The sequence below is a fragment of the Pyrus communis genome, chromosome 1 (genome assembly GCF_041283825.1).
Source record: "Pyrus communis isolate YQ-2024b chromosome 1, ASM4128382v1, whole genome shotgun sequence".
NCBI classification, from domain to species: domain Eukaryota; kingdom Viridiplantae; phylum Streptophyta; class Magnoliopsida; order Rosales; family Rosaceae; genus Pyrus; species Pyrus communis.
Genome location: NC_142565.1, coordinates 17,276,965 through 17,299,441, shown reverse-complemented (window position 1 = coordinate 17,299,441; position 22,477 = coordinate 17,276,965). Strand labels below are relative to the sequence as shown.

The following is a 22,477-nucleotide window of genomic DNA, read 5'->3' as shown; positions in this document are numbered from 1 at the left end:
TTTACATGATTTTCGTGAGATTTTATCACCTATCACTTATAATGTTGTTTCACACTGTTTTTAAGTGTTTTTAGAGTGTTTTGGAGTGTTTTTATGTCTTTTGATCAGAAAATCCGAAAAATTTACAAAAAAATTACAAAATAGTTTTGAAAAACCCAAAAAGAGTTGTTTTTAAGTTGTTTTTGTGTGTTTGTTTGTGTCTTAGGTCACCTTCCAACACAATGATGAGGATTTGGTTTTTAATTGCATGACTATTAGAGAATGTTGTAAACATGGCTGGAAGTGATTTGTGCTTTGGTTTATGCTTGGTTATGGTTATAGTTTATGAATTCACATGTAATCACAGAAGGAAACACTTACAACAATTGAATCATGAAAAAGAACTTAGTTTTAATTAATTTTTTTGGCAGGATAAAAGAAGTACTTTCAAATACTATTGAGACTCAAAAATATTTTTTTATTAATTTTATTTTAACAAACGATATTATTTATACTATGAGAAGAAGAAGAACAAGAAGAAGAAGAAGAAGAGGAGGAGGAGGAGGAGGAGGAGGAGGAGGAGGAGGAGGAGGAGGAGGAGGAAAAAAAAAAAAAAAAAAAAAAAAAAGCTTAGCCTCGCAGTCGAGATTCATACAACATTTGGAAAGAGACAACAACTATACATACTCCAGCTCTTTCTCTCTAACGCCTTCATTGATTCATCATCCACATTTCCTCTCTCTCTCTCTCTCTCTCTCTCTCTCTCTCTCTCTCTCTAATGTGAAGTCTGAAAACCAATGGCCTTGAAATTGAATAGCTCTCTCTCACTCCTCCCCTCCACTCTCTCTCCCAACCTCTCTTCCAACTCCTCCTCCTCCTCCTCCCCCTTCCTCTTCTCCCCCACCCACTTCCAAAGCAAAACCAAAATTATTCCATTCCTCCAAAACCACTGCCCAATGAAATCCGCCGCCCTTTCGACTCTTGCCGCAGAAGTCGGCGTCGGAGAGAACCTGCCCTTCGACTACGGCGACATCTTCCCCAAGGCCGATCCAAGCGAGCGCAGAAGAGCGGGCGTGCTGCTGCACCCGACCTCGTTCCGTGGGCCCCACGGCATTGGCGATCTCGGAGAAGAGGCGTTTCGGTTCATAGATTGGCTTAATGAGGCCGGGTGCTCCCTTTGGCAGGTGATTCCGCTTGTCCCTCCTGGTCGGAAGGCCAATGAGGAGGGATCCTTACTCTGGTCAGGTATAAATATTCATCCTAAGAACCCAATCGCTAAGCTTATCAGCTCCGATTCATTTCATTACTCTGGGACGCGAAATAAATTGAATTGTGATAAAAACGAAGCCGATATTTGATGATTCGAAATTGCAAATTTTAGGTAATTAAGGGGCCGTTTGATACCATTTCGTTTTCACTTTTCAGCTTTTAGTTTTCAGTTTTTGAAAATAGTGAAAACAAAAACAATTGAAAACAAAATGGTTATCAAACGTCCCCTTAAGTTAATTGTGGTTGATGGATGGATGGATGGATGGTGACTTTTTCAGGATGCAAACTGTGGTAACACTTTGTTGATATCTGTGGAGGAGCTTGTTAAGGATGGTTTGTTGACAAAGGAAGAGCTTCCAAAACCAGTGTGAGCCTGCCATTCGCTTTCAGTATTACTTTCTCTCTCTCTCTCTCTCTCTCTCTAGGATGGTATTGTGACACTCATTCAATTCAATGCAGTGATTCTGAGCGTGTGAACTACTCAACTGTTGCTGACATTAAGGATCCTCTAATAACTAAGGTAAACAATATTGCTACTACTAGAGTTTATGCGATTCCGATCCATGACTTTCACTTCAGACTGCCTAGTGAACAATTTTTTATGTCGGACGGTGAAACTGAAGTTGTTATTGTGGTTAGACGAAAGCAGCCTGGATAACTACCCATAAATTTCAAAAGGAGCAAAAAATTTAGCAGCTGTTTAGTATTATTGTGTAATTTAGTTACATTCATCAATTTTGAAAACTATAAATTGTTTTCAAATTGAATACAACCCCTTTTTTAACATTGACTCTTCTACTAAAATTACGACGTACCAATCTTGATTGTGTCTTTGCCATTTGGTGAAACTAGCAAGTGTTGTCTACCCATATTATCACCAACATAATTCTTAGAGTTTCTCAAGGTACCTTTCTTGATTTTTTTGTTTTCTTCTTTTTTCATGGCCGGGTTTCTATGAAGGCCATTGAGCCAGTTGGATGTATTTTCCATGAGACTTTGATTGTCAAGAGGTGTCCATTTTATTAACTTAAAGATTGCATCAGTTTAAATCTTCTCTCTAATTGACCATTAGATCTGTTCTTAAATTGATGATGTGGCAACTGCGGGGCCTATTTTTGTGCTGATGTGTGGAACAAGCTCTTCTTCATTCCAGCATGCCCACCACTACTGGGCGTATTCTACCATGCAACCAGTTGTATAGCCCCTCTCTATCCACGTTTCAGGATAAGTGATGTGGGTTATGTAGTCGCCATATCCCCAATTTAACAGCATACTTAACTGTTTTTCGGATGAAAGGTTTAAATTGATGTAATTTAAAACCTCAGTGTAAATTGCTAAAATTGAAATCTCGTGACCAGATTTGGAAACCATCCCCAATTCTTGGGGGCTAAAATGTAGTTGATCCTTTTTATATACCAAGAGAAAATTTCTTAGTTGAGTTCAATCTCAGGCTGCATAGAGGCTTATTAGGAGTGAAGGTGAACTTAAAAGTCAGCTTGAAGCTTTCCATACTGACCCTGATATATCAAGTGAGATTTCCATCTTGCGCACGAATAATTGTATCTTACATTTTAACTGATATATGAAGTGGGATTTTCTTTCTTCTTGTGCACTAATTGTATCATATATTTTATACTGTTGCTGACAAGTTTGTATATGTTATGATTTGAAACTAGCTGTAGTAAAATTACATTAAACTTAGTTCTGGACAATCTTCAGATTGGCATAATTCTAATTGTTCTGGGTTCTTTCAGTTTGAATGCATGCACATACATTAATACATGCAGACATATATAATCACACACAAAAGGACACAGGTGAGTGTGTTGACACACACAGAGAAATACCATGGATGGTGTTGGGTTGCCACTAGTTTCTTTATTTTACTTCAAGAAAGTATTTAGTTTTTGGTTTCTAACTTGGTGAAAAGCTATCCCGTTTTTCAATTTCTTGAACTTGGTATCTTAAGTGGTCCCTGGTGCAGTTACTTTGCACTAAGAGATTAAGAATGCAGAACCAGGGTGCTGCTTGTGTGGAGATTTGTATCCCTTTCAGTTGTGATTCTTGTTTCATAATTTTGTAGGCTGGCTTGAGGATGCAGCTTATTTTGCAGCAATTGACAGCAGTTTCACTGCTTTCAGTTGGTACGAGTGGCCTGAACTTTTGAAAAATCGCCATCTCGCAGCACTGGAAGAAATTTACCAGAGCAAACAGCATTTTGTGAGATCTGGGTGACTGACTATTACTTATTGATTAATAGTTTGCTGTTGTCTATATACCAATGTATTAAAAGCGTGAGGTGTGGGCGAGGCGTCCGAGGGATAGCCCGGCCTAGGCTTGAGACGAAGCTTCGCTGGACCTAAATTTTTTAATATATACACTGAGCGTACATGTATATTATATTAAAAAAGAAGAGAATTATTAATCAATAATCACCCTGAGCGCACATATATTTTATATATATATATATATATATAAAATAGAGGATGAAAAGCACAATGAGCACACATATAACAATGCACGCAGATAGCACACACATCCATTATATAAAAAAATAAAAATCAGAAAAAAGGGGAGAGAGACGATAGTGCAAGGAAGATGTATGAGGTAGTTAAAACTCTACCCAAAATTTGGGTTTGGGAGTTAAAAAAAAAAAAAAAAAAAAGGCCATGAGGCAAGCCTAGGCGGCTCCGGCGACGCTTTTGGCCCACTCCCTCAAAATAGAGGCGACAACCCTCACGCCCAGCCTCAAAGGGTGCCTAGGCACGTCCTGAAGCGAGCCTTTTAAAACATTGATATATACTTAAGTGTTAGGAACTCCTTCATTGCCCATTTCCCCTCACCGTTTGTTTGTGCAGATAAGTATCTTCATTGCCGAACAATTTTTGTTCCAAAGGCAATGGCAGAAAGTTCACAAGTATGCACAGATGAAGGGAATTAGTATCATGGGAGACATGCCTATTTACGTAGGTTATCACAGTGCAGATGTTTGGGGCAGTAGAAAGCATTTTTTGCTGGTGAGTAATTTTTAATTGGTACAGGAACATGTTCATGCCACAACATGCTGTACCAGGTGTCAATTACTGTTACCGATCATATATTAGTCTTGCAGAACAGAAATGGTTTTCCTCTTCAAGTTAGTGGCGTTCTCCCTGATGCTTTCAATGAAACTGGTCAGCCATGGAACAGGTTTATACAACTCATACATAATCCTTCAATTTTAGTTGTGGTCAGTTGTGCTATTCTATAGAATATCATTGGGCTTACTGTAAGTCTAAGAGCAACTTCGGTGCCTTCCTCCCAGGCTATACACTATTCAATCCACCTTATGAACAGTAACTGCCCTTAATGAACAGTAATAGCCTTGGCAATAGCATTTGCATATCCATCGTTACATTTTAATAACTCTGACAATAGGCAATAAAATATTAGTATTTTTTTATTTATAAAATAATACAAAATAATTTTAATTGTAATTTCGGATAAGATTTTTAATCGTTCTCGTTGCGCTACGTGTCATTATCCGAAGTATTATTAAATAATACAAAATAATTTTATTTGTAATTTCGAATAAGATTTTTAATTGTTGTCGTTGCGCCACTTGTCATAAAATCTGAAAAGACAATTATTGGGGATGGATTTCCGATAAATTTTTTAATCGTACCCATTATGCCACGTGTCATTATCCAAAAATACAATTATTGGTGATGGATTTCTGATAAGATTATTAACCAATCACGTTGCGCCACGTGTCATAATCTGTTTACAATCTTTGAGGATAGATTTCCATAAGATTTTTAACGAATGATGGCATGCCACGTGACATTATGTACAACCTAATTCTTTCTAAATCCTCCATATAATCCACCATCCATCCTCACAAATCTTACACCAATTTTCTCAAGATCTTTATCATTATTTATAGTTTCTGCTTCATTCTTTACAAAAATCTGTATCATTATTCATAGTTTCTGCTTCTTTCTTACAATGTCTTCTTCTTCCTCAATGATGATGTGGGAACTCGATCAGGAAGAGGAAGAATTGTTTAACCAATCAGAAGGAATGTTCAATCATCAGGGGCAAAAAATGAGAGGGAAGAGGATGACGAGCGTAGAAAGAGAGATGACGAAGTAAGAATGAGCAGAGCCTCAAATTCTCGTCGAGTCATCCAAGCTGTGGCTCAGATCTGCAGGCCTAGCCGTTCCGGAAACCTTGATAGAAGCAGGCAACGACGAGGTATGGAACTCTTAAACGATTATTTTGTCCTTAATAGTGCATTCCCTGATACGTACTTTAGACGTCGTTTTAGAATGGAACGACATTTGTTTAACAAAATCATGATTGTTGTTTGCAACCATGATTCTTACTTTGTGCAAAAGAATGATGCTTTTGGTGCTATGGGTCTCCTTCCTCAGCAAAAAATTACTGCTGCCTTGCAGATGCTTGCATATAGAGTATCTGCAGACCAAGTGGATGAGATAATAAGGATGGGGAAATCAACCATTCTTGAGTCCTTGATGAGGTTTTGTGGAGCAATCGAATCTATCTACACCGCTGAGTACCTCCGCAAACCTAAAAACATGGACTTGGAATGGTTGCTGAAGAAGGCCGAGATGCGTGGTTTTCCTGGGATGATTGGAAGCATTGATTATATGCACTGGACGTGGAAAAACTGTCCAAGTGCATGGCAAGGCGCTTATGGGGACAGAAAATGAGCAAAAAGTATCATTCTGGAGGCGGTGGTATCTTTTGATACATGGATTTGGCACACCTTTTTCGGGATTCCGGGAGCTCAAAATGACATCAACGTCCTTGCCCAATCCCCAGTGTTCAACGATGTCCTGCAAGGAAAGGCACCAAAAGTCACGTATGAGGTCAATGGACGTATGTACGACGGGCCATACTACCTAGTTGACGGCATTTACTCGCGATGGTCAACATTTGTCAAAACAGTGCCACGTCCGCGAAGTGCAAAGGAAAAACACTTTGCAAGCTGTCAAGAGTGGTCCAGGAAGGATGTGGAGCGTTGTTTCGGTATCCTCCAAGCTCGCTGGGCGATCGTCAGGGGTGTTGCCAGATTGTTTGATGTAGAGTCGTTTCGATCCATCATGATGACGTGCATCATTCTTCACAACAGTATATCGTTTAATGAGCCTTTCATTGTAACGTTTATCCCTTTGTAATGGCTCATGTTGCACGGGCTCATCGGTGGCGTCATGAGCACAATATATACATGTTTTTGAATTGTTTATCGTGTCTGGCTCATATTCATCAACGGCTTCATAATCGTATTCACCTTCCACAATTATGTTGTAAAGAATGATGCGCGTCATCATGATGGATCAAAATGACTCTACATCAAACAATCTGGCAGCACCCCTGACGATCGCCCAACGAGCTTGAAGGATACCGAAATAACGCTCCACATCCTTCCTGGACCCCTCTTGACAGCTTGCAAAGTGTTTTTCATTTGCACTTCGCGGACGTGGCACTGTTTTGACAAATGTTGACCATCGCGGGTAAATGCCTTTAGCTAGGTAATATGGCCCGTCGTACATACGTCAGGTGACCTCATACGTGACTTTTAGTGTCTTTTCTTACAGGACATCGTTGAACACTAGGGATTGGGCAAGGACATTGATTTCATTTTGAGCTTCCGGAACCCCGAAAAAGGCGTGTCAAATCCATGTATCAAAAGATACCACCGCCTCCAGAATGATACTTTTTGCTCCTTTTCTGTCCTCATAAGCGCCTTATCATGCACTTGGACAGTTTTTCCACATCCAGTGCATACAATCAATGCTTCCAATCATCCTAGGAAAACCACGCATCTCGGCCTTCTTCAGCAGCCGTTCCAAGTCCATGTTTGTAGGTTTGCGGAGGTACTCAGCGGTGTAGATAGATTCGATTGCTCTGTAAAACCTCATCAGGGACTCAAGAATGGTTGATTTCCCCATTCTTGTTATCTCATCCACTTGGTCTACAGATGCTCAATATGCAAGCATCCGCAAGGCAGCAATAATTTTTTGCTGAGGAAGGAGACCCATAGCATCAAAAGCATCCTTCTTTTGTATAAATTAAGAATCATGGTTGCAAACAACAATCATGATTTTGTTAAACAAATGTTGTTTCATTTTAAAACGTCTAAAGTACGTATCAGGGAATGCACTATTAGGGACAAAATAATCGTCCAAGAGTTCCATACCTTGTCGTTGCCTGCTTCTATCAAGGTTTCCGGAATGGCTGGGCCTGCAGATCTGAGCCACAGCTTAGATGACTCGACGGGAATGTGAGGCTTTGCCCATTCTTACTTCGTCATCACTCCTTCTACGCTCCTCATCCTCTTCCCTTTCATTTTTTGCCCCATGGTGATTGAACATTCCTTCTGATTGGTTAAACAATTCTTCCTCTTCTTGATCGAGTTCCCACATCATCCTTGAGGAAGAAGAAGACATTGTAAGAAAGAAGCAGAAATTATGAATAATGATACAAATTTTTGTAAAGAAGGAAACAGAAACTATGAATAATAATAGAGATCTTGAGAAAATTGGTGTGAGATTTGTTATGGTGGATTATATGGAGGATTCAGAAAGGATTAGGTTGTACATAATGCCATGTGACATGCCGTCATTCGCTAAAAACCTCATGGAAATCTATCCTCAAAGATTGTAAACAGATTATCACACGTGGCGCGACGTGATTGGTTAATAATCTTATCAAAAATCCATCACCAATAATTGTATTTTCAGACAATGACACGTGGCATAACAAATACGATTAAAAAATTTATTGGAAATCCATCCCCAATAATTGTCTTTTCGGATTTTATAACAAGTGGCGCAACGATAACGATTAAAAATCTTATCCGAAATTACAAATAAAATTATTTTGTATTATTTAATAATACTTCAGATAATGACACGTGGTGCAATGAGAACAATTTAAAAATCTTATCTGAAATTACAATTAAAATTATTTTGTATTATTTTATAAATAAAAAAATACTAATATTTTATTACGTATTGTCAGGGTTATTGAAGTGTAACAGTGGAAATGCAAATGGTATTGTCGAGGCTATTACTGTTCATTAAGGACAGTTATTGTTCATAAGGTGGATTTAATAGTGCATAGCCTGGGGGACTCCAACGCTGAAGAAGCTCTAATGTTTGAATTAAAGCCCTCTCTATGATTGGAAATCAATGGAGAAAGAAGGATTTTCATGGTGGATGCGCCGCATACGGAGTACAAAATATATATATGACGAATTCAGGATAGACCATTTTGGAGGACTCGCCGGTTTTTGGGCTGTTCCTTCTGGTGAGAAATTACCAATTGTATTTCTTGTGCTTGTCTCCTGTAACATATCTATGTTTTTATTACACTAATATATGGTGTGCACAGAAGCAAAAGTTGCAACGGTCGGACGATGGAAGGTCAGGTTCCCATATTTTTCTTTTTCTAGTTACGGTTCTGTAATTTACTATCCCTTCATTGAAACTGAAACTTTTATGTTTTGAATGACGGTAGGAAGGACCTGGAAAATCCTTTTTTGACACCCTAAACAGAGCTGTCGGGAAGATGAACATAATAGCTGAAGACTTGGTATGTTAAGTTGTTTGTATACGAAATTACTTTTTGATGCCATATCCAAAAAATTTGGAAAGATTAATGTGATATCTCAATTTTTTGTTAACATATTTTCAGATCTATCTCAGATAGAAGATGAAAAGTAGATTGTTCCATGAAGTTAAATTTCGAATTAGGCTGATCTTATGGAAACTAAAATTGGTTTTCTACTTGCACAGTTCTGATTCTTTGAAATTAAAATGTCAAAGCGAGAGACAATGACACGATTGAGAAAGGTCATTGCAATTGATGATTGCTATTTTCAAATAAAAATTTTGCCCACTTTCAAACAAGTAAAGCTTTTGGAAAGTGTTGAACCGAAAAATTTATCATGGTATGAAAGTAGGAGGTCCTGTTTCCTGAGTTCAGTACCTTACAGTCACGTTATCTACGTTAAACTCCTTATGTTGGAATCTAGTGGTGGAAAGGTCCACATTTGAGGGGGAGTGTTGTTGAAATATAAAATAATTGTTGACATCCAAACAACTTGAACTTTTGTGAATTGGGATAAAGCGTGTGAAGATTGTGTAAGTACCCATTTATTGTAATTTTCTTGAGTATCTTCTTGATGTGTTCTCATATCCTCCACTGTGGCATGGCAGGGAGTTATCACTGAGGATGTAATTCAGCTAAGGAAATCCATCGGGGCACCTGGAATGGCCGTCCTCCAGTTTGGTAATGAGTTTCTTTTTTTTCGAGTTGATTACATAACTGTATTCTATAATTAGCTTTAAGAAATAACCTTAAGCTTAGATGTATTCTCATAACCTCCTGCTCTGTAGGTTTTGGAAGTGACGGTGCTAACCCTCATTTACCTCATAATCATGAGCCCAATCAAGTTGTTTACACTGGAACTCATGATAATGACACGGTAAAACATTGTCGTGGTTTTTCCAATCCCATGATTCTGACATCTGTTTATTCTTATCCCTTCTAATAGTTTGTGTTCTTGTCTTATAGATTCGAGGTTGGTGAGATGTTTTGAAGCAAGAAGAGAAGTCCAATGTGGGTTTTTCTTTTTCTTTTTTGTTGTTGAAACTTCTCCCTGGCATACGTAGCTCTGCATTACATGTGTGAAACAAGATTTAGCTACTTTTTCATGTTTCTATAAAGTTTTATTGTTATTCCAGGTGCTGAAGTATCTTTCAATCACCGAAGAAGATGATATCCCATGGGAACTCACAAGGGCTGCATTATCTTCTGTGGCCTGAACAGCAATCATACCTATGCAAGATATTCTTCGGTTAGGAAATTCTGCGAGGATGAACATTCCTGCTACACAGGTAATAAAAATAAAATCCAAACATAGATGCAGATAGATTGGTAATGGGCTCCTGGGCGGTAGAATGGTTAGGGGATAGAGATCAATGCAGGCCGAGTATAGGCCAAATCAGATTATTGTCATGCTTGGTGTGCTCATATCCTAGCCTTTTCTGTTTTATGGTCAGCATAACAAAGTCAATTCATTAATCTGACATTAGTTTGCAACTGCTTGAAGGCGAGAGAAAATCAGCATCCATAATCTACAGCCGCCCATACATCGACAACATATCCCTCAGTTGCCAAGCTTCCGACTCCAAGCTATCAAAGCTCGTGGAACTAGGTATCCTCCAACCCCAGTTTCCAAACTGCGCATAGAAAGAAAAATATCATCAACATGTAGTGTGAATATCAGGTACTTTCATCTTGCCTAAATTAGCGCTTTCATCTTGCCGCCGACCGCTTGAGTCAGAGACACAAATTGGACTTATATGCAGATATTAATCATGAAAGCCAACAAATTAGTTGAATAAAAACGTTGGAATCATATAAAGTTCAGTTGAATAAAATCACCCCAAAATAAAGTGCCATCTCGATTTTTGTTTATTTCTTTGTTCTCTTCGTTTAGATGAACGCAGGAGGGAAATCTTTCTAGTGGTAGATTGCCATGGTGATTAGGGCTTCGTCTTGAACCCACTATGTCCCTGGTTATTGCTCAAAATCTAAATCTAAATCTAAATCTAAATCAATTGAGTCACAAGCCCTGATGTTGAGTAACATAGTTGCTGATGCAGCAGCTTGTACAAAACAATTCACCACATTCTCTATTTTCACTGCTAAATTGGTACAAAAGTGAGAAGATGATACAACCTGGAAATTCGAGGATCCATTGTGCATGCGAGCATGCGCTGATGCGTGCACGAATCCTGGACATTCCTGGCCACACCAGTGCGGGTGACAGTCCTAGTTCTCATGATGTACATGGTAGTTTCGGATCACACGGGCTTAGGCTTGTAAATGGAAATGCATGAATACAAAGGATAAAACAGTGATCATTGCAGCCCTTAGGATGTGATACAGATGGAATGAATATACCTAGTCATCCAGTAGGGAAAAGGTAACTCGCAGGTTTCATAGCCTGCAAAATAAGAAGACCGAGTGTACCAAAAAGATCAAGCAGTAAACGCAAGTCAGATTTCGTGACAGCAAAGTAGTTTGAATCAAGCAGCTTTCTCAATTGCACCTTGCATGGGCTTATAAGAGGTTTGGCTTGAAAATTAGCTATACGTGAGAAGGCGTGTTGAGAATGAATATCATATTGATGAAAAATTCATCACACGTTGATGAAGGCAAGGACCTTGCATGAAAGTAAACTTATTATAGGAAACTAAATAGGAAAGTCTCGGAACTTGGGGTAGCATAAACATATTGTCATGAAAGAAAACAATTAATCTTAGGAAAATGGTTGTTAACCTGTAGAGTGAAAAGATGAGCAGATAGGCCAATCACTTTGTCATCTTTCAGACCTTGTGCTGCAAATCCAGCCATTGCTACAACCGCCAACCTAAAACGCCATAAAAGTTATGGATTCAACATGATGCCTATCGCAGAATTGGAGGGATACACTAGGACTACATTCGCAAGCAAAGGAACTAAGAAAATGCCTTCTACTTAAACGAAAGATGATGCAAGAGAGACAAGTAATATTCTGACGCACCATGTTCCTATCTCTTCCACAAGATCAAAGAGGGAGGTTTGCAAAGACAACTTTCCTCTATTGACTTGCAAGTAGCAAAACGCATACTTTCATCTGAACTATACAAAATTCCGTAAAAGAATCATTGCAAAAGTATATATATAGGAATACGAAAATGGCTCCTACTTAATCACTGTTGAGATAGTTGATGTATAATTTATATGTGGACTTACAGAGAAAAGGAGATGTAATCAAATTTACCCCAGCAAGTTGACCAGCAAGAAGACCTAAGAATCCTGTTATCCCCACTACGGTGAATAGAAAGGCCGCCTGTAAGTATCACTGAACAATATTAACACTTCACAGAAAACTGGTCTGATACAAAGCCCGTGTTTCATAAAATTTCGGATTCACAAAATGGCAGTGACAGACAAGAAGACAATGTTTGCACAAAAGGCCATAAGAATAAGAAGCTGTGACGAAAATGTTAAAAGATTTTGGCACATGATGAAAGAATGCAAGTATTGCAACCCGAACCAGTAATACTTGCATCATTTCTGACACTGGGAACTGCAAGAGTTTCTGCATTTTTAATCCCAAGAGTTGTCAGCTCCATAAGCGATGTCTGCACGGTCCAATGCATGCATAAATGTTGAATCCACTTGAAATTAGGATTTGAAATCAAAACAATTACGTAAATAAATGGTGTAGTAATTAAGAATCATGATAGAATACACTTTGAAAAGATGATGATCATGTAAGCTTTGTTAGAGCTGCTCACTTGTTTAACGCGTGCTTAAGGGATTGAGATCATAAGAGATTAGGATTGACTATGTTTGTAAGCTATCAAGGAATGTATGTGGACTGATATATAGCTAAAGTAATTCTGATACGAGTAGATATATCTGTACTGATATGAATACTATGGTTTCGTGGTGATAAGGGTTACCAGTTTGATAGTTTGATAAGGATTACATGATGGGAAGTATCCTTATCAAACACCACCATTTAGGATATATAACAGGGTCCCCTGCTCTCACACTAATTACGCACAAAAAGATATCAAGCCCCATTGATTGTAGCAGTGCATTCGGTCTGTGTTGAGAGTAGAAGAACCCTCAGTTCATTGCAGCAATGGCGTCACAAGGTTAGTGGTTAATTTGGTACTGTGATTTACTTATTCCGCATATATTGATCTTACAGATCATTCATTCAAGTATAGTACTTGTGATGGAGACTGACGGTACGCTGCGAGACATATGGCTGAGAACTCAATTTTTTGGCCCAACCAATTTCACTAGCTGATCAAGTGCCTCTTTAACCGCACTGCTATCTTTCTGCAGCAACCAAATGCGTATACATTACTTGCTTATTGTCAACCGTATCCTTCCTCTTCTTGTCAATACATATATAGCAATGCCAATTATGCCAATGGCCAAGAGATTAATATTGTAAATTTTGAGTTGGATGTTTTTATTTTCCTCGGAGAAGAATCAATGATTCAAATGCATTAATGAATTATTTAGGTTTATATAACGAGTGATTTTCCTCAGAGAAATTACTAACTCCATTGCAACAAATAATGAAAAAAAAAATAAATGAAAGGGAAGAAGAAGAACCTTTGCAATGGCGGATTGGAGGGTGTTGAGGTCGACACCAGGAGCAGCTGAGGAAGAAGCTCCAATTCGCAAACTAGAGAAAGACTAGAAAAGAAAAGAAAAAAAAAGAAAAAAAAAAAGTATTATTGTTGACAGTGGGATTTGAACCCACGCCCTTTCGGACCAGAACCTTAATCTGGCGCCTTAGACCAACTCGGCCATATCAACTGTGTTGTACTTCTTATCCCCTTAACTTTATTTCTTTAGCCGAACAGTTTGGGAAGTGAGCAATACGACACTATCCATTGATGAGTCAGGTCATTATCGAGTCACTTGATAAGAATTCGTTAAGATATCGGGTTCGATATGACACAATCCGTTAAGATAACGGGTATGACATCAAAACAATACAAATACGACAACCATGACCTCTTTTCCAGGTCTACAATGAAATCTTACAAAAATAACACCAAATAATAATATCTAAAAAAAAATGACCCCTTTTGAATAGTTTTGGACATGATTAATTAAGATAACGAGTGACAACAAACATGACACGTTTTCCTGGTCTATAATGAAATCTTACAAAAATAATACCAAATTATAATATCCAAAAAATGACCTATATTCCAAATGTGTCCTCGTAAGGAGGGTTAGGGTTAAGATTTCTTGTGGAAAGGGTTATGACGGCGCAGGGTGGTCTAGGGTTTTCAATGGGATTTTATGCAGAAATAGTGGTGATTCGGATAGTTTGCTGTGCGATTTTATGTGACATGTGTAATTTTTCCAGAGGGTGTAAGGTGTGACGGCGGTTATGGCAAGGGTTCAAGCAGCAGGTCGGTGCAGAGTTCTTGCTACGTTGCAGCGCGTAATGGAAAGGGGAGTAGGACAGAGTATGGAGTCGTTGGCGAAGCGCTTTGGGTCCAGTGTTTCCCTGTCGGAGAAGGAGAGGGGTGAAATCAAAATTGAGAAGAATGATACTGATGGAGCTTATTATGGTTCCATCACAGTATTGTGGCGAAGGTGTTCTCAACTAAGGCTATCAATGAGAATGGTTTCATTGATCAATTTACAATTCTTTGGCGCAGAAAGGAGGGTGTCTCAATTCGGGCTTTGGGAGGGGCTCGATTCATGGCTCGTTTCGTGGGTCGTCGCGATATGGTTAGGGTGCTGGAGGCAGATAAGCCTTGGGTTTTTCAAGATGATTTAGTATTGGTGGCGGATGGTGCTCGCCATACTAGGTGGGCGGAACCTCTTTTCCTTACTATGATGTGGGTACAATTGCATAATGTACCCCTGTTGAACATGACGGAGGCAGTGGCATCTGCCATTGGTGGCTTGATTGGTTCGGTTCTCAAGGTGGATAAAGATGATGGGTGGGACTGTATTGGAAGGTTTCTTCGTGTGAAGATCTTATTTGACATTCGTGATCCTCTTATGTGGGGAGTGAATGTGGAGTTCCCGGATGATGGCGAGATATGGGTTGATTTTCGCTATGAGGGGCTGCCTAATTATTGTCTTATTTGTGGTAAAATGGGACATGTTACTAGGTGGTGCAAGGAGGAAGCTGTTGGGGAATGTGCTTCAGTGGAGGATGTGGAGGCTCTATATGCATTTAAGGGCCTTGATGCTGAGTTTAACCTGAGGGGGAAATTGGTTTGCGGGAAGGGGTCAACATGTGAGGGTGGGGTTAGGTGAGATGCAGAAGGGAGTGAGAGAAAGGAATGGGTCGGCCTTTAGCTCATCTCGGAGGAGGTAGGTTGATGGGGCAGTACTGCTCAATAGCATAATCGTGCTAGGGAGGCGGATGAGAAAAAGTGACAGTAGGTGACACGAGAAAGGGCATTTGATGCGGGATGGATTGGACCAAGGGGAGTGGTTACTCCTGAGGCGGGCTCCATAGTGTTGGAAGAGCCTCCCGAGGAGGTTGTGGTTGCGGAAGGTGGTACGGGGACTACTTAAAATGGTATTGTCATTGATCTCAATCTGCTGGTGGTGTTGGACCAAGAAAATCACCCCTCTACTTTGGTAGAGTCGGGGGTGGAGGGTATGGGGACAGATGGTGGATTATTGTCTCAGGATTCTAATCATTTAATCTACTACCCATAATTGAGGCAGTTTTGAGAGGTGGACCAAAGAGGAGCTGTGAGGATGATGATGATAGGCATGTGGTGATCGTTGAGGATGGTTTGTCTCATGTGAAAAAGAACCCCAGGTCTGAGAAGGATCAAGCTGAGGCCACCTACGAGAGGTCTCCACGATCGCAATGAATATCCTATGATGAAATTGTCAGGGTATCGGGGGAGACCTAACAGTTGACAATCTTTTGGAGCAGAATTGGCTTCACTCCCCTGAGGTAGTGGCTCTCATGGAAACTAAGAATCAAAGTCGAAGATATCAGTACTTAAGGCGGAGGCTTGGAATGGCATGTATGCATGCTATAGAGCCTAGGGGTATTGGGGGTGGTATGTGTGTATTTTGGAAAGATGCTAATGATGTGGTATTAGTTAACTATGGAGAGTTTTTTTTTTTTTTTTTTGAAATTATGATTGAGGATGGGATTCACCATAACAAGTGGCGGCTTGTAATAGTTTATGCAAGTACATATGATAATAAAAAGGGCTCAACAATTTGCCATTTTGTCTGATTGTTTAGCAAATTATTTGGAACCATGTCTTTTAATGGGAGATTTTAACGATTTATTATCAGAGTTGGAAAAGGATGGAGGAAACATGCGGACGACAGCAAGTATGAGGTTATTTCGGAATTTTGTTACTACCTCACGATTGTTAGACTTGGGGTTTGAGGGGTACTCGTACACATGGCGTAATCGACGTGACGAGGGATTTATTAAGGAGAGAATTGACTGGGCACTTGATACAAATGATTGAGTGAATTGTTATCCGAACGCCGTGGTTAAGCATGTGGTGCTGGAAAGGTCGGACCATGCGATGTTAGTCCTTTCTACAGAGGTGGTGCAACCTTGTAGGAAGAGACAGTTTATGTATGATCCTCAATGGAATGAGGATGAACAATGTAGTGAGGTGGTGAGGCAGGAGTGGGGTAGGGTGCATGACGGTGCTCCAGCACATATACTGGTATCTAACTTGAGGAAAGTCAAGCATGGTTTGCTTTAGTGGCGTAAGAAGTCTGGAAGGAATGAGCAAAAGAAGATATGTCGGTTGAAGGAGGAGCTTCGAAGTGCTTATCAACAACTGGTCTTTGATGGAGTCCGAATTAGAGCAATGGAAGTGGAGCTTAAACAGGCCACTGAAAATGAGGAAACCTATTGGCGTACGAAGTCAAGAGTGCAATGGTTGAAGGAAGGGGATAAGAATACAAGGTTTTTTCATGCACAAACAATGAAACGGCGATGAAGGAATACTATCAGAGGGTTAGAAGGGGAGGATGAAACATGGTGTACGAATTGTATGGGTATTCAAGGTATTGCCATCCAATATTTCCAAACTTTGTTCACTACGATCAGGAACTCTCATTTTATGGAAGTTATACAATGTGTGCCAAGTAGAGTGGGAAGATTAGAAAATGATTTGGTGGTTGCTCCGGTGTTGGATGTGGAGATTGAGCATGCTATCTATCAGATGTACCCAACCAAATCACTTGGTCCTGATGGGTTTAATGTTGGTTTCTTTCAGCATCATTGGGAAACGGTGGGTGGTGTGGTCATTGGTATGGTTAAAACTTTCTTTCAGAATAGTTGCATGTTAAAGGAATTGAATCACACAAATATTGTGTTTATCCCAAAGGTAGATAATCCAAGGAAAATATCCCAATTTCGGCCAATATCTTTGTGCAACGTGGTGTATAAGATTATTTCATAAGTTGGGTTTTGATGATATATTTTGTCAGTGGGTGATGGAGTGTGTCCAAACGGTTTCTTATAGTGTGATAGTTAATGGGGAAGCATCCAGGAACATAACACCATGTAGAGGTCTACGGCAAGGAGATCCTTTATCGCCATTTTTATTCCTTATTTGTGTCGAGGGACTACCTGCATTTCTACAAAATGAAGAGAGGGTTGAGAGAGTTAGGGGTATGACGGTTGGCCATAATGCCGCACCTCTTTCTCATGTGTTTTTAGCAGATGACTCAGTCTTATTTTGTCAAGCTATGGAGATGCAGGCTATTAATATTAATGGTGTGCTTCAGAAATATGCTGAAGGTTCGGGTCAACTAGTGAATTTGGAGAAAAGCTTGGCTTTCTTTAGCTCTACTTGTTCCTCAACGTTGAGGAATCGGTTATTAGAAATATTGGGAATTAAATATCAGGTGACATTTGGTAAGTATTTAGGTATACAAGCAAATTTTGGGGTCTCTAAAACGAAGGTGCTTGAAGACATATGGAATAGGCTGGAAGAGAGAATTAATGGTTGGGCGGAGCAGTTTTTATCAGTGGCTGGGAATGAGGTAGCTTTGAAAAGTGTTGCGACTACTTTGCCTAATTATACTATGTCATGTTTTCAACTTCCAATTCGGTTGGCTACGGAAATTGAGCAAGTAATTGCTCGGTTTTGGTGGAGAGACCAGAAAACACACATAGGGGTTCATTGGATGACTTGGAACAAATTAGCGGAATGTAAGACTGCGGGAGGCCTTGGGTTTAAGGAAATTATTTCATTTAATTTAGCCATGTTAGCGAAGGTTGGGTGGAAAATTCTGTGCAACCCGAATTCTTTATTAGCGAAGACCCTTTAAGCGAAATATTATCTTTCTTCGTCTTTCTTGGATGCTCTGGTGGGTAAGATACCGTTTGGTACATAGACGGGATGCGACAGGATGAAACGGAGGTTCCGTGTATGTTTGGTACGCGTAGGACGGAACAGATAAGATATCTTTCAGACCGATTTCGAACAAATCGATGGGAAAAACCAAGTGGGTACCTCTCGAATCGGCGAGTGATAGTAATTTGACAAGATACGTTCATCATCAATATCCAAGCAAGCTTTGTCCCACATTATGAGCCATAGATCTTCATCTGGGTCGAGATCCTTCACGATTCTGCATGTCTGGCAAATGGGTGCGCAGGAAACTTGATCGGAGAAGTTGCGGCAGCAGAAGTTCATGAATTGGTAACGGTCTTTGTCAGAATTGGACTTGTTGGGATCCCGAGAAAGTTGGTTGGTCTGAGTATCGATACAGGTAACCATGGGAGAGGAGGGGTTTTAAAGATTTTAGTGGATATAGAATCGAGGATTTGTGTTCCACAGATGTGGAACGAGTCGTTCCAGGGGGTGAGGTGGAACAAAAATTCACCCAAAACTCGTCTCATGGAACAGCGCATTCCACTCGTTTTAGGTGCACCAAACGTGGGATGGAACACCTTGTCCCGCTCTGTTCCGTCCCGTCCCACGTACCAAACGGTACCTAAGGTCGCGTTTGGTACGCGGGACGGGACGGAACAGAGTGGGACGAGGCGTTCCGTCCCGCGTTTGGTGCTCCTAAAATGAGTGGAACGCGCTGTTCCACGGAACAGATTTTGGATGATTTTTTGTTCCACACCCCCACCCTGGAACGGGTTGTTCCACGTCTGTGGGACAGAAATTTCCAATATTTTTAGACAAAAATGCCCTTGGTCTTTTTCAAAATTTACAACTTCAAAATCAGTTAACAAACCCTAAAAACAAAATCTCTTCTTCTCAGCCGTTTCTCTTCACCTCTGCATCCCTTTCCCCTTCGCAACCTTCCTGCTCATCTTCATCCCTTTCCCCTTCGCAACCTTCCTGCTCATCTTCTTCTGTGCAGCCTCGCAACCTTCCTCCTCGTCCCCTTCGCAACCTTCCTCCTCGTTCTCTTCCGTGTAGCAGCTCTGCGAACTTGGTGGTCCTCAGGTATCTCTCTCTCTCTCTCTCTCTCTCTCTCTCTCTCTCTCTCTCCTCTGTATTTTTGGGTAACTTGAATGTTTGAATTGGTGATCACAAAATCAAGATTTGTTTGTCAGTTACAGTATTAATAAGTGCCTGATTTCATTTGTAAACTATTTCTGTTTACAATAAATATGGATTGGTAATTATTGGATTTATGGATTCGTAGTTTATTTCCCAGCTGAATTAGATAATTTTGGTTTTGATTATTTATGTTGGTTGGTTTGCTTTAAGAAAATTGTTTTATTATTTAATTAGTAGTCGATTCTAATTTGGAGAAAATCTTGTGATAGGGTTATTTGGATGATACAATGAAAGTTGAGGTGATTTTAGGTTCTGGGTTTCTCTCAGATTTTAATATTTTTATGGGTTTGCGATTTGAATGGAGGATTTGCATTCTGGGTTTAGCTAAGATCAACAGAGAAGGAAATGGGAGTTTATTAATTCAAATGTCGAATTGTCGGTTTCGAATGAAAAGGAAAAGGACAGGGTAAAGAATTAGTGTTGAGTGGGATCTTAACAACCCAGTAAAAAATATTACAAACAGGCATCTAGGGATTGACTATGCTTGGTTTTTTGTTCTGTCCTGTTTCTAATGACTTGGCCACTGACAATCATTTAGCAGTCAATGCATCTTTTTATTTCATTTTCTCCAACAACCAAGAGAAGGGTATCGAGTAGTAGAGCAGTAGACCAGGCTTTTATTAGCTGGCCTCTTTGCTATGGATTTTGGGTTGATTTTGGTTCGTTTATTAGTAGTAGAGCAGGCTTTCTGCTATTATACATCTGCTTAGAGCAGTTGGTTGTTTGCTTTGAAGAATATTGATTCACTAAAACACCTAATTTGGTATATACATAATTTGGTATATATCTCCCATTCAATTCAATTTCTGAATTGGTATTATTATGAATTTAGAAGGATGACATAAAGCTAGCTTATGTGGTTAAATATAATTTCATGACGTTTTAGTGCTAGGTTTAGATCAAATGTTTGGATTAGGCCTAATGAAGGGACCAATTCAGTGTTCAAGAGCTTGTAGATATAACAGAATTCGTAGAAATGTACTCTCATCTTTGAAAAACGATAGACGTGACCAATTTTTCTCTATAGGAGGATGACATAGGTATAGGGATGTCAAGATTTGGACTCTTTTCTTGTAAGGACAAAACACTCATATGCTCTATCTATGAACCACTGATATGATCTTCTTAATAAATATTGATTTGTAAACTGTGAAAGTTCGAGTTAGGTTTTTCTTTTTGTAACAACCAACAAACATCTGAAAACTGCCCAGTTAAGGTCCTCTTTTGTGTGGGTGAGTTTATTAGGGAATAGGATTTTCTTTCCTCTCTCTCAAGCCCTACTCTTGATTTTCGGAGTTTCTGTTTTACGTTTTTTTTAATGGTTTATTGATAAAATATAAGGATTTGCCTTTGCAAAGAAACTGTCGGTGCATTTGAAATATAGTGAAAAGATTAGGTTGTGAAAGAGAAGACTACTAGGGAAGTACAGGAGTTATGGTGCTGATTAGTCCTCAAAACAAGTGAAACCATTATTGCTGTTGTGCAAAAATATAAACTGTGTGAGTGCAGTTGTTTTAAAATTATTTGCGTGTGGTTTTTTATAGTTTTTCTTTTTTCCAGTTTGGATTAAAATGGATTTTGAATTTTTGAGAAGAAATTAAAAGGGTCGTTGGAATTTTGGAAACCTTTGTGTTTTTGGTGAACACGCAGACAATCTTGAAATTTGTGTTAGAAGACTAATGTTTGTATATAAAAATTGCAGCCATGTGGTAAAGAACAATGGTTCATTCTAAATGTCAATGGACTAATCCATGTGTTGACTGTGTTGAAAGGCACAAATTTTTTTGACATGTTTGGGTTTGATCTCATGTGGATTATTGGAAAAACAAAATGGTATTGATCTGACAGATTGTTGGTCTCTTACAGGTCTGAAGACTAATATTACGAATCGTGATTCTAAATCAGCCCAATATCGTTATTTATCTGTGAGTTTTGCATGTTTATCAGCTTATATGGTTTGGATCTTTTTTTTTTTTGTTGGATCGTTATTGTGCGTGTTTGATGCATTTTGTTTTCCAGATTCGGGAAACTGTCCCTTTCAGATTTTTGGAATTTCGATTCTGATTCTTGGAACTCTCTGTGCTAAAGGTATATAAATGTATTATTTGTTTTCTTTGCAGCTAAAGTTAGTGAAAGATACCGATCTGATGGGTATTTGGACCACCTTGGATGACTCACAGAAGCCAGATTTCATTAAAGTGTTTATGGAGAGCCTTTGAGGTTTTAGTATTTGTGGTTTTAGTATGGGGAACTTTATCAACTTCTAAGTGTTTTAGTATTTGTGGTTTTAGTATGGGGAACTTTATCAACTTCTAAGTGTTTTCATTATTACTTTAGCAAGACATTATTTGTTTTTTAAGTCAGGACGAATGTTTGATTTCGGAAATTTCATGTTTAAGTTATGCATATTTCATTTTCTTTGTTTAAGTTCTAAATGTTTAAACCCTAAAATGTTTACGATATGCATGATCATTAAACTTATATATTTTTCAACATTTGTCATGTGCTCTTATGTGGTTTGCCTTATTCCTGCAATGGGGAATATTTAGAGGGGTGTCCTTCTAAACAAGGCCAATTCTAATGTTTGTAGAACCTAAACTCCCTAAACAACAACCCACAATTGAAAGGACCAAAATTAGGGACTAAAAATTGAATTGGGGTGTGGGTTTTGCAATTTGCACAATAAAATTTGATGGGTTTGTGGTGAAAATTCGAATGGAGGTGTAGAAAACGGGAAAAATTACAAATTTTAAAGGGGTTTGCATGTGAAACACAATATATACCTATTAAAATTTGGACCAAGAAAAACAAATAATGGATAATAGTGTTCAAATTTGAACAACTTAAAAAAAAAAAAAAAAAAAAAAAAAAAAAAAAAAAGAGTCATGTCCCGTTCCGCCCATAAAATTGTACCAAACAACAGCGAAACATGGGTATTTTAGTCATTTTAATCTTTTGGTTCCGTTCCGTCCATGTGCTACCAAACGCAGGACGGAACAACCATCTTGTTCCGTCCTGCGCGTACCAAACATAACACAGAACATCTGTTCCGTTCTGTCCCGTCCCGTCCCGTCCCGTCTGCG

General features: G+C 39.2%; 3 long non-coding RNA genes, 1 other non-coding gene and 1 pseudogene across 5 annotated transcripts; 4 read left to right on the top strand and 1 right to left on the bottom strand.

Annotated features, from left to right (window-relative positions):
* Nucleotides 1-541: 541 nt before the first annotated feature.
* On the top strand, nucleotides 542-10,316 carry LOC137719452 (4-alpha-glucanotransferase, chloroplastic/amyloplastic-like; annotated as a pseudogene). Its single transcript, XR_015966042.1, has 14 exons — nucleotides 542-1,224; nucleotides 1,527-1,615; nucleotides 1,708-1,768; nucleotides 2,699-2,777; nucleotides 3,332-3,468; nucleotides 4,107-4,265; nucleotides 4,361-4,437; nucleotides 8,426-8,565; nucleotides 8,650-8,681; nucleotides 8,776-8,850; nucleotides 9,477-9,549; nucleotides 9,657-9,745; nucleotides 9,835-9,879; nucleotides 10,005-10,316. The product of XR_015966042.1 is annotated as a 4-alpha-glucanotransferase, chloroplastic/amyloplastic-like (transcript).
* On the top strand, nucleotides 4,582-6,498 carry LOC148699284 (uncharacterized). Its single transcript, XR_015966069.1, has 2 exons — nucleotides 4,582-5,484; nucleotides 5,628-6,498. It is a non-coding gene; the product is annotated as an uncharacterized LOC148699284 (long non-coding RNA).
* Nucleotides 10,317-11,979: 1,663 nt separating the features above from the next.
* LOC148699283 (uncharacterized) lies at nucleotides 11,980-13,351 on the top strand. Its single transcript, XR_015966058.1, has 2 exons — nucleotides 11,980-12,977; nucleotides 13,053-13,351. It is a non-coding gene; the product is annotated as an uncharacterized LOC148699283 (long non-coding RNA).
* A 224-nt stretch (nucleotides 13,352-13,575) lies between these two features.
* Nucleotides 13,576-13,656, bottom strand: TRNAL-AAG (transfer RNA leucine (anticodon AAG)). The gene has a single exon. It is a non-coding gene; the product is annotated as a tRNA-Leu (tRNA).
* Nucleotides 13,657-19,128: 5,472 nt separating this feature from the next.
* LOC148699282 (uncharacterized) lies at nucleotides 19,129-21,889 on the top strand. Its single transcript, XR_015966031.1, has 4 exons — nucleotides 19,129-19,277; nucleotides 21,261-21,319; nucleotides 21,414-21,482; nucleotides 21,521-21,889. It is a non-coding gene; the product is annotated as an uncharacterized LOC148699282 (long non-coding RNA).
* The last annotated feature ends 588 nt before the right edge of the window (nucleotides 21,890-22,477 follow it).